The 9,883-nt window shown below is 38.1% G+C and overlaps 1 non-coding gene across 1 annotated transcript; it reads left to right on the forward strand.

Annotated features, from left to right (window-relative positions):
• The first annotated feature begins 2,000 nt into the window (after positions 1 to 2,000).
• On the forward strand, positions 2,001 to 2,108 carry LOC148576310 (small nucleolar RNA R71). Its single transcript, XR_015904548.1, has one exon. It is a non-coding gene; the product is annotated as a small nucleolar RNA R71 (small nucleolar RNA).
• Positions 2,109 to 9,883: the final 7,775 nt, after the last annotated feature.

The following is a 9,883-nucleotide window of genomic DNA, read 5'->3' on the forward strand; positions in this document are numbered from 1 at the left end:
ACACCAGCTTCATGCTTGTTTCTGGCGTTCAGCGCCAGCTCCATGCTCTGTTCTGGCGTTGAACGCCAGACAGATGCTCCTTACTAGCGTTTGAACGCCAGTGAACTCCTCCTCCAGGGTGTTCTATTTTTTTATGCTGTTTTTTATTTTTCTTCAATTTTTTCAGTAGTTTTTGTGACTCCACATGATCATGAACCTATGAAGACATATAACTAATAAAAAATATAATTAGATAAATAAAAATTGGGTTGCCTCCCAACAAGCGCCTCTTTAATGTCAACAGCTTGACAGTGGGCTCTCATGGAGCCTCACAGATGTTCAGAGCATTGTTGAGACTCCCCAACACCAAACATAAAGTTTGGATATGGGAGTTCAACACCAAACTTAGAATTTGGTTGTGGCCTCCCAACACCAAACTTAGAGTTTGACTGTGGGGGCTCTAGTTGACTCTGTTTTGAGAGAAGCTTACTGTGCCTCTTTCCCATGTTTACAGAAGGATGTCCTTGAGTTTTAAATTCAAGGGAGTCCTCATTCAATTGAAGGACTAATTCAGCTCTGTCAACATCAATCACAGCTCTTGTTGTGGCTAGGAAGGGTCTTCCAAGGATGATGGATTCATCCTCATCCTTCTCAGTATCTAGGATTATGAAATCAGCAGGGATGTAAAGGCCTTCAACCTTTACTAACATGTCCTCTACTTGTCCATAAGCCTATTTTTTGGAATTGTCTGTCATCTCTAATGAGATTTTAGCAGCTTGTACCTCAAAGATTCCCAATTTCTCTATTACAGAAAGCGGCATGAGGTTTATTCCTGACCCCAGGTCACATAGAGCCTTCTCAAAGGTCATGGTGCCTATGGTACAAGGTATTAGAAACTTTCCAGGATCCTGTTTCTTCTGAGGCAATCTCAGTTGATCCAATACATTTAGTTCATTGGTGAGCAGGGGAGGTTCATCTACCCAAGTCTCATTACCAAATAAATTGGCATTCAGCTTCATGATTGCACCAAGGAACTTGGCAACTTGCTCTTCAATAACATCCTCATTCTCTTCAGAAGAAGAATACTCATCATAGCTCATGAAGGGCATAAGGAAGTTCAATGGAATCTCTATGGTCTCTAGATGATCCTTAGAGTCCTTTGGTTCCTCAAAGGAAAACTCCTTGTTGATCACTGGACGTCCCAGGAGGTCTTCCTCCTTGGGATTCACGTCCTCCTCTCCCTCTTTGGATTCGGCCATGATGGTTATATCAATGGCCTTGCACTCTCTCTTTGGATTCTCTTCTGTATTGCTTGGGAGAGTACTAGGAGGGGTTTCAGTGATCTTCTTACTCAGCTGGCCCACTTGTGCCTCCAAATTTCTAATGGAGGACCTTGTTTCATTCATGAAACTTACAGTGGCTTTAGACACATCAGAGACTAAGTTTGCTAAATTAGAAGTATTTTGTTCAGAGTTCTCTGTCTGTTGCTGAGTGGATGATGGAAAAGGTTTACTATTGTTAAACCTATTTCTTCCACCATTATTAAAGCCTTGTTGAGGCTTTTATTGATCCTTCCATGAGAGATTTGGGTGATTTCTCCATGAGGGATTATAAGTGTTTCCATAAGGTTCACCCATGTAATTCACCTCTGCTATTGCAGGGTTCGCAGGATCATAAGCTTCTTCTTCAGAAGATGCCTCTTGAGTACTGTTGGATGCAGCTTGCATTCCATTCAGACTCTGAGAAATCATATTGACTTGCTGAGTCAGTATTTTATTCTAAGCCAATATGGCATTCAGAGTATCAATTTCAAGAACTCCCTTCTTCTGAGGTGTCCCATTACTCACAGGATTCCTCTTAGAAGTGTACATGAACTGGTTATTAGCAACCATGTCAATGAGTTCTTGAGCTTCTGCAGGCGTTTTCTTTAGGTGAATGGATCCACCTGCAGAAGTATCCAATGACATCTTAGCTAATTCAGACAGACCATCATAGAATATATCCAGGATGGTCCATTCTGAAAGCATGTCAGAAGGACACTTTTTGGTCAGTTCCTTATATCTCTCCCAAGCTTCATAGAGGGATTCACCTTCTTTCTGTCTGAAGGTTTGAACATCCACTCTAAGCTTGCTCAGCTTTTGAGGAGGAAAGAACTTGGCTAAGAAAGCCTTGACCAGCTTATCCCAAGAGCTCAGGCTATCCTTAGGTTGAGAGTCCAACCATATTCTAGCTCTGTCTCTCACAGCAAACGGGAAAAGTATGAGCCTGTAGACTTCAGGATCTACTCCATTAGTCTTAACAGTATCACATATCTGCAAGAATTCAGTTAAGAACTGAAAAGGATCTTCAGATGGAAGTCCATAAAACTTGCAGTTTTGTTGTATTAGAGAAACTAATTGAGGTTTCAGCTCAAAGTTGTTTGCTCTAATGGTAGGGATGGAGATGCTTCTTCCATGTAAATTGGAATTAGGTGTAGTAAAATCACCAAGCATCCTCCTTGCATTATTATTATTTTCGGCTGCCATCTCCTCTTCCTGTTCGAAAATGTCTGAAAGGTGCTTGCTGGATTGTTGTAATTTAGCTTCTTTTAGTTTCCTCTTCAGAGTCCTTTCAGGTTCTGGATCTGCTTTAACAAGAATGTTCTTGTCCTTGCTCCTACTCATATGAAAAAGGGGGAACAGAAAAATAATAATAGGGATTCTTTTTACCACAGTATAGAGGTTCCCTTATGTGAGTAGAAGAAAAGAAGAAGAGAAAATCTGAACTCAGAGAGGGAGAGGGTTCGGATTTTTAGTGAGTGAGGGAGAGATGTTAGTAGATGAATAAATAAACAGAAGGAGATGAGAGAGAAGGATTTTCGAAAATTATTTTTGAAAAATGGTTAGTGATTTTCGAAAATTAAAATTAAAATTTGAAACAATTAGTTAATTAAAAAGAATTTTTGAAAAAGAGGGAAGATATTTTCGAAAATTAGAGAGAGAGAGTTAGTTAGGTAGTTTTGAAAAAGATAAGAAACAAACAAAAAGTTAGTTAGTTAGTTGAAACAAATTTGAAAATCAATTTTGAAAAGATAAGAAGATAAGAAGTTAGAAAAGATATTTTAAAATCAATTTTTGAAAAAGATATGATTTTGAAAAAGATAAGATAAAAAGATATTTTTGAAAAGATATAATTGAAATTAGTTTTGAAAAAGATTTGATTTTTAAAATCACAATTAATGACTTGATTCACAAGAAATCACAAGATATGATTCTAGAACTTAAAGTTTGAATCTTTCTTAACAAGTAAGTAACAAACTTGAAATTTTTGAATCAAAACATTAATTGATGATGTGATTTTCGAAAATTATGAGATAAAATAAGAAAAAGATTTTGAAAAATATTTTTAGAATTTTTGAAAATAAATAAGAAAAATGAAAAAGATTTGATTTTTGAAAAAGGATTTTGAAAAAGATAAGATTTTTAAATTGAAAATTTGATTTGACTCATAAGAAACAATTGAATTTTAAAAATTTTTGAAAAAGTCAATCCAAATTTTTGAAATTTATGAGAGAAAAAAGGAAAGGTATTTTTTTATTTTTGAATGTTTAAAGATGAGGGAGAAAAACATGAAAAATGATGCAATGCATGAAAATTATGGATCAAAACAATGAATGCATGCAAGAATGCTATGAATGTCAAGATGAACACCAAGAACACTTTGAAGGTCATGATGAACATCAAGAACATATTTTTGAAAAATTTTCAATGCAAAGAAAACATGCAAGACACCAAACTTAGAAAATTTTCATGCTTAGACAATATGAATGCAAGAATGCATATGAAAAACATCATACAACACAAAACAATATGATATGAAGATCAATCAAGAAGGTTTATCAAGAACAACTTGAAGATCATGATGAATGCAATGCATGAATGCAATTTTCGAAAAATGCAAGATGAGTATGCAATTGACACCAAACTTACAATTGACTCAGGACTCAAACAAGAAACACAAAATATTTTTTATTTTTTATGATTTTGTGATTTTTAATATGAATTCCAGGAATCTTGCACTCTTATTCTAAAGCTCCAATCTGAGGGTTAGACATGGCTTAATAGCCAGTCAAGCTTTAGCATGTAAATCTTTTGGATCAAGAGCAGCAGCAGGTGGATTAGCAACAACTAGCTTGCTCTTGATAATGTTGGGTTGGAAGCCCCAGTCCAAATGAATTTAGACATGGCTTTACAGCCAGTCAGGCTTCAACATGCTCTATGAAACTCTAGAATTCATTCTTAAAAATTCTGAAATAATTTTCGAAAATAGATGAGAAATTTTTGAAAGATTTTTGAAAAAAAAAATTTTTTTTTCGAATATTAATTAGGAAAAACGAAAAAGAAGAAAATATTTTTGAAAAATTTTTGAAAACTTTTTGAAAACAAAATAAGAAGAAAATTACCTAATCTAAGCAACACGATGAACCGTCAGTTGTCCAAATTCAAACAATCCCCGGCAACGGCGCCAAAAACTTGGTGCACGAAATTGTGATCTCAGGCAACGGCGCCAAAAAACTCTGTACGCACGTCTTAATAAATCGTTTTTCATTCACAACTTTGATACAACTAACCAGCAAGTGCACTAGGTCATCCAAGTAATAAACCTTACGTGAGTAAGGGTCGATCCCACAGAGATTGTTGGTATGAAGCAAGCTATGGTCACCTTGTAAATCTAAGTCAGGCGGATAATAATTGATTATGGAGTTTTCGAAAATAAATAATAAATAGACAGAAAATAAAGATAGAAATACTTATGTATTTCATTGGTGAGAATTTCAGATAAGTGTATGGAGATGCGTTCGTTCTTCTGAACTTCTGCTTTTCTGCTGTCTTCATCCAATCAATCTTACTCCTTTCCATGGATGGCTTTATGTAAGGACATCACCATTGTCAATGGCTACTTTTCATCCTCTCTGTGAAAATGGTCCGATGCGCTGTCACTGCATGGCTAATCATCTGGAGGCATCACCGTGGTCAATGGCTGCATCCCATCCTCTTGTAAAAATGGTCCAAATGCTCTGTCACGGCACGGCTAATCATCTGAAGTTCTCGATCATACTGGAATAGGATTCACCCTCCTTTTGCGTCTGTCACTACGCCCAGCACTCGCGAGTTTGAAGTTTGTCACAGTCATTCAATCCCAGAATCCTACTCGGAATACCACAGACAAGGTTTAGACTTTTCGGATTCTCATGAATGCCACCATCAATCTAGCTTATACCACGAAGATTCTGATTAAGAGATCCAAGAGATAATCATCCAATCTAAGGTGGAACGAAAGTGGTTGTCAGGCACGCGTTCGTGGGGGAATGATGATGATTGTCACGTTTATCACATTCATGTTGAAGTGCGAATGAATATCTTAGAAGCGGAATAAGTTGAATTGAATAGAAAAACAGTAGTACTTTGCATTAATTCATGAGGAACAGCAGAGCTCCACACCTTAATCTATGGAGTGTAGAAACTCTACCGTTAAAAATACATAAGTGAAAGGTTCAGGCATGGCCGAATGGCCAGCCCCCATGATCTAAGAACCAGACGTCCCAAGATGTCTAATACAATAGTAAAAAGTCCTGTTTATACTAAACTAGTTACTAGGGTTTACAGAAGTAAGTAATTGATGCATAAATCCACTTCCGGGGCCCACTTGGTGTGTGCTTGGGCTGAGCTTGAATGTTACACGTGCAGAGGCTCTTTCTGGAGTTGAACGCCAGGTTGTAACGTGTTTTTGGCGTTCAACTTTGGTTCGTGACGTGTTTCTGGCGTTTAACTCCAGACTGCAGCGTAGAACTGGCGTTCAACGCCCTTTTGCGTCGTCTAAACATGGCCAAAGTAAGGACTGTTATATATTGCTGGAAAGCCCTGGATGTCTACTTTCCAACGCAATTGGAAGCGTGCCATTTGAGTTCTGTAGCTCCAGAAAATCCACTTTGAGTGCAGGGAGGTCAGAATCCAACAGCATTAGCAATCCTTCTTCAACCTCTGAATCTGATTTTTGCTCAAGTCCCTCAATTTCAGCCAGAAAATACTTGAAATCACAGAAAAACACACAAACTCATAGTAAAGTCTAGAAATGTGAATTTAACATAAAAACTAATGAAAACATCCCTAAAAGTAACTAGATTCTACTAAAAACAATGCCAAAAAGCGTATAAATTATCCGCTCATCACTCACACGTGCGCGTGACTTGGAGCTTTTCACAGCGACGCGTACGCGTACCTGACGCGTTTGCGTGAGAGGCGAAATTGCACAGCGACGCGTGCGCGTGACTAGTGTGCACGCGTGACACGCGCAGAAGACCATCGACGCGTACACGTGACTTACGCGTACGCGTGACGTGCGCCACGTGCAGAAATTGCAGAAGAAGCTAGGGGCGATTTTGGGCTGATTTTGGACCCAGTTTTCGGCCTAGAAACACAGACTAGAGCCAGGGGACAAGCAGAGACTCAACACACATTGACATTCACTTAATTTTAGTTGGTTTTGAATCTTAGAGAGAAAACCACTACTTCATCTATGGTTCTTCACATTCATAGATTTCTAGTTTTATGCTTTTGATTTGAATATTGAGAAGAGTTACTACCTCCGTCTGAAATCTCTATTATTACAGTTTGCTTTCTTATTTGCTTACTCTTTTATTTTTCATTCAATTTGTTCAGAGTCACATATGGATATCTTTGATTTTGGAATTTATTAATGCGAAGAATTATTTTTACCTCTAATTAATTTTCTGTTATTACTTTGTTTAAATTACCATGTCTTCTTTCCATTCCCTTTATATGTTTATGAAAATGGCATTCATGTCAATCGGGTAGACTCCGAACTTGATTCGTGAGTTGATTAATAGAGACCCTTGAGTTGGAATACTCAAGTGTTAATTGGTAATTGGAAGTTGTTGGCTGACTCTCTAGTCACTAACGCTAATACTTCCATAGGAGAGGATTAGGACTTATGAATCGGAGTTGGTTCAGTTACTTGACTTTCTTTTATTCGGTAAGGGATAACTAAGTAGAAACAACAACCTCTTACCATTACACTTGGGAAAATTGAACAAGGATAGAACTTCCAATTAATCTTCTCCAGTCAAGGATTTTTATTTCAAATATAAAAACCTCTTGTTAATTTTCATAGCTTCAATTAATAATCATTTTATTCTTCCATCCTCCAACTCTAAAATTTCTTAGAAGATTCCTGACCAATAAATTGCACTCTTTTGTCAACTCGTTGCGAGATGACCTGGGAATTCTACACCCAGTATTTTATTCTTAAATTGTGACAACTCGTTTTAAATTAATAAGCGGAATTTTCGTCGGTTAAGAACTGTACTTGCAACGTTATTTCCATTATAAATTCTTAATCGGCAATTTTCCGCGCGTTAATTTTTGGTGTCGTTGCCGGGGAGTTGCAACAGTGTATTGGTTGGTGTAAATATTTTTAAATTTACATATTTGCATATTTTATTTTATTTTATTACCATGAGCTGTATGTTTTTTTCATTGAATGACGCGTTCACTACCTGATCCGAGTTTAGCCGCGTTTGATCCTGAAATTGAAAGAACTATTTCATGTATTAGGCGAGCTCAACGTCGGTTAGCCTCTGAAGATGGTGAAGTGGTTACTACCGATTCACCAGTCTTATCTGAGGGCGAATCTGAAGTGCCATTTGAGGAAGAAACAAGCTCCTCTTCTACTGATTCTGTTGATTTATGCGCAGGTAATATGGCGGAGCTCAGAAGGATTACTCTCCAGGAAGCAGGAGCTCCGGACTTTACACTACAACCGTATCAAGCACGTCACCTAAATTTGGCTACAGATTTTGAACTGAAGACTGTGCTAATCAATCTACTGCCTAAATTTCATGGCTTACCTGCTCAAGAGCCTATCAAGCACCTCAGAGATTTTCAGACAGCCTGCTCAACTACTAGGAGTCGTGGTGCAGATGAGACTACTATTTGGCTATATGCCTTCCCGTTCTCTCTTGAGGGAAAGGCAAGGGAGTGGTTCTACACTCAACCTAAAGAAGTTGTTAGTAATTGGGATCTGCTCAGAAGGGAATTCCTGGAAAAATACTTTTCGGCTGAAGTTACAGATAGACTGAGGAAAGAAATTTTCTGCATTATCCAAGGCGAATCAGAGACTCTTTACGAGTATTGGGAACGCTTCAGGAATCTCCTAGATTCATGTCCCCACCACAAGATTGACCAGTTGGTGTTGATTAGCTATTTCACACAGGGCATGAAGCCTCAAGACAAGACTATATTAGATGCTGCGAGTAATGGCTCTCTGACTAAGTACAAGACGGCGATAAAAGCGTGACAACTGATCAACGATCCCAAGGCTATTGTGGAGGTTTCCTCTAGTAGTGAGATTGTTGCTCTCACACAGACTCCGGGAGAGATGACCAACATACTGAAGCAGCTCCAACTGAATCAACAGCAACCTCAGCCTCCTCCACAACAATAGTGTCAATAGTTGGTTCCTCAGAGAGTGTGTGAAATATGTGCTTGCTATTCTCATTACACTGATGAATGTCCCCAATTCCAACAAGAAGACAACACCTTGGCAACTACTAGCAACTACTATAACCACCCGAATCAAGGGAATTATCAACAAGGTGGTAATTATAACCAAGGTGCGAACTACAATCAAGGTTGGCAAGACAACTCCAACCAGGGATGGAGAGATAATTCCAACCAAGGGTGGAGAGATAATTCCAACCAAGGATGGAGGGACAACTACAATCAAGGAGGCAGAGATAACGGTGGAAATCAGAGGTGGAACAACAACAGACAGCAGAACCAAGGCCATTGATGAGTCTATATTTTTCGATGTATTTTTGGCTTGATTTGGATGGATTCTAGCACATGAACTCACACTTAAGCACTCAAATAGCATACTATTGTGTTTGATCCCTGATTTGATCTTAAATGTGAAAACATGCGTTTTAATACTTAGATTAGTGATTTTTAATTCCACTTTTATGCCATTCGATGCCGTGATGTGGTTTGTGAGTGATTTCAGGCCTTGGAGGCAAAAATGGATAGCCAAAAGTGGAAGAAAGCATGTACAAGGGAGAAAACATGAAGAAAACAAGGAAAAGCACACACAACGAAGTGTGCGTGCGCACAGCCCTGCGTGCACGCGCACAAGCGGGAATTTCCATGTGTGCGTATGCAGGCACCTGTGCATACGCACAGGTCCCAACACGTGATTTCATTATTGATGCACGTGCTTCTCGAATTCTGAGGCCTTTTGGGCCATTTTGGAAGCCTTGGATGCTGATTTTGAAGTGCTATATAAGGGGAGAATCAACATATATCAACATATTAGCTTAAATTAGGTTTTAGATATAGTTTTTCTTAGTATTAGGAAGCTTCCATAGGAGTAGGAGTAGTGTAGAGTAGCAAGCTCTCCTAGGGTTTATCAATTTCCATTATAGCATTTTATAGCAAGCTTTGATTTTGGATTTTTGCTTCTTTACTTGTAAGTACTCTTGATCTTCTCCTTAATTACATTACCTTTGTCTTTATTTTCTTATGGTTCAAGCACTTTGTTTATATATGCAATTTTGAGTTCTTGAAGTTTTGATTGATGAATTTATTGTTTCATGCTTCCTTTATGTTTGATTGCTTGTTTATGTTTGGTTTTGTTGATAGTTGGTCATAGTTTTCCATTTTACTTTGCAATTTTTCATGTTTTACTTTTGTGCACACAAGGTGTTTGTGAAAATGCCAACTCTAGATTTTGAGTAGATTTTCCCACCTTGGCTTGTGGTTTGAGTCCCTAGGATATTGGAGTCATAATGTCTGACATTTAGTGGTAATTCTTGGGTAGTTAGTTGACTCTTGTTTCCATTGACGCTAGC

This window comes from Arachis ipaensis, chromosome B1, assembly GCF_059453495.1.
Source record: "Arachis ipaensis isolate K30076 ecotype BB chromosome B1, ASM5945349v1, whole genome shotgun sequence".
Taxonomy (NCBI): domain Eukaryota; kingdom Viridiplantae; phylum Streptophyta; class Magnoliopsida; order Fabales; family Fabaceae; genus Arachis; species Arachis ipaensis.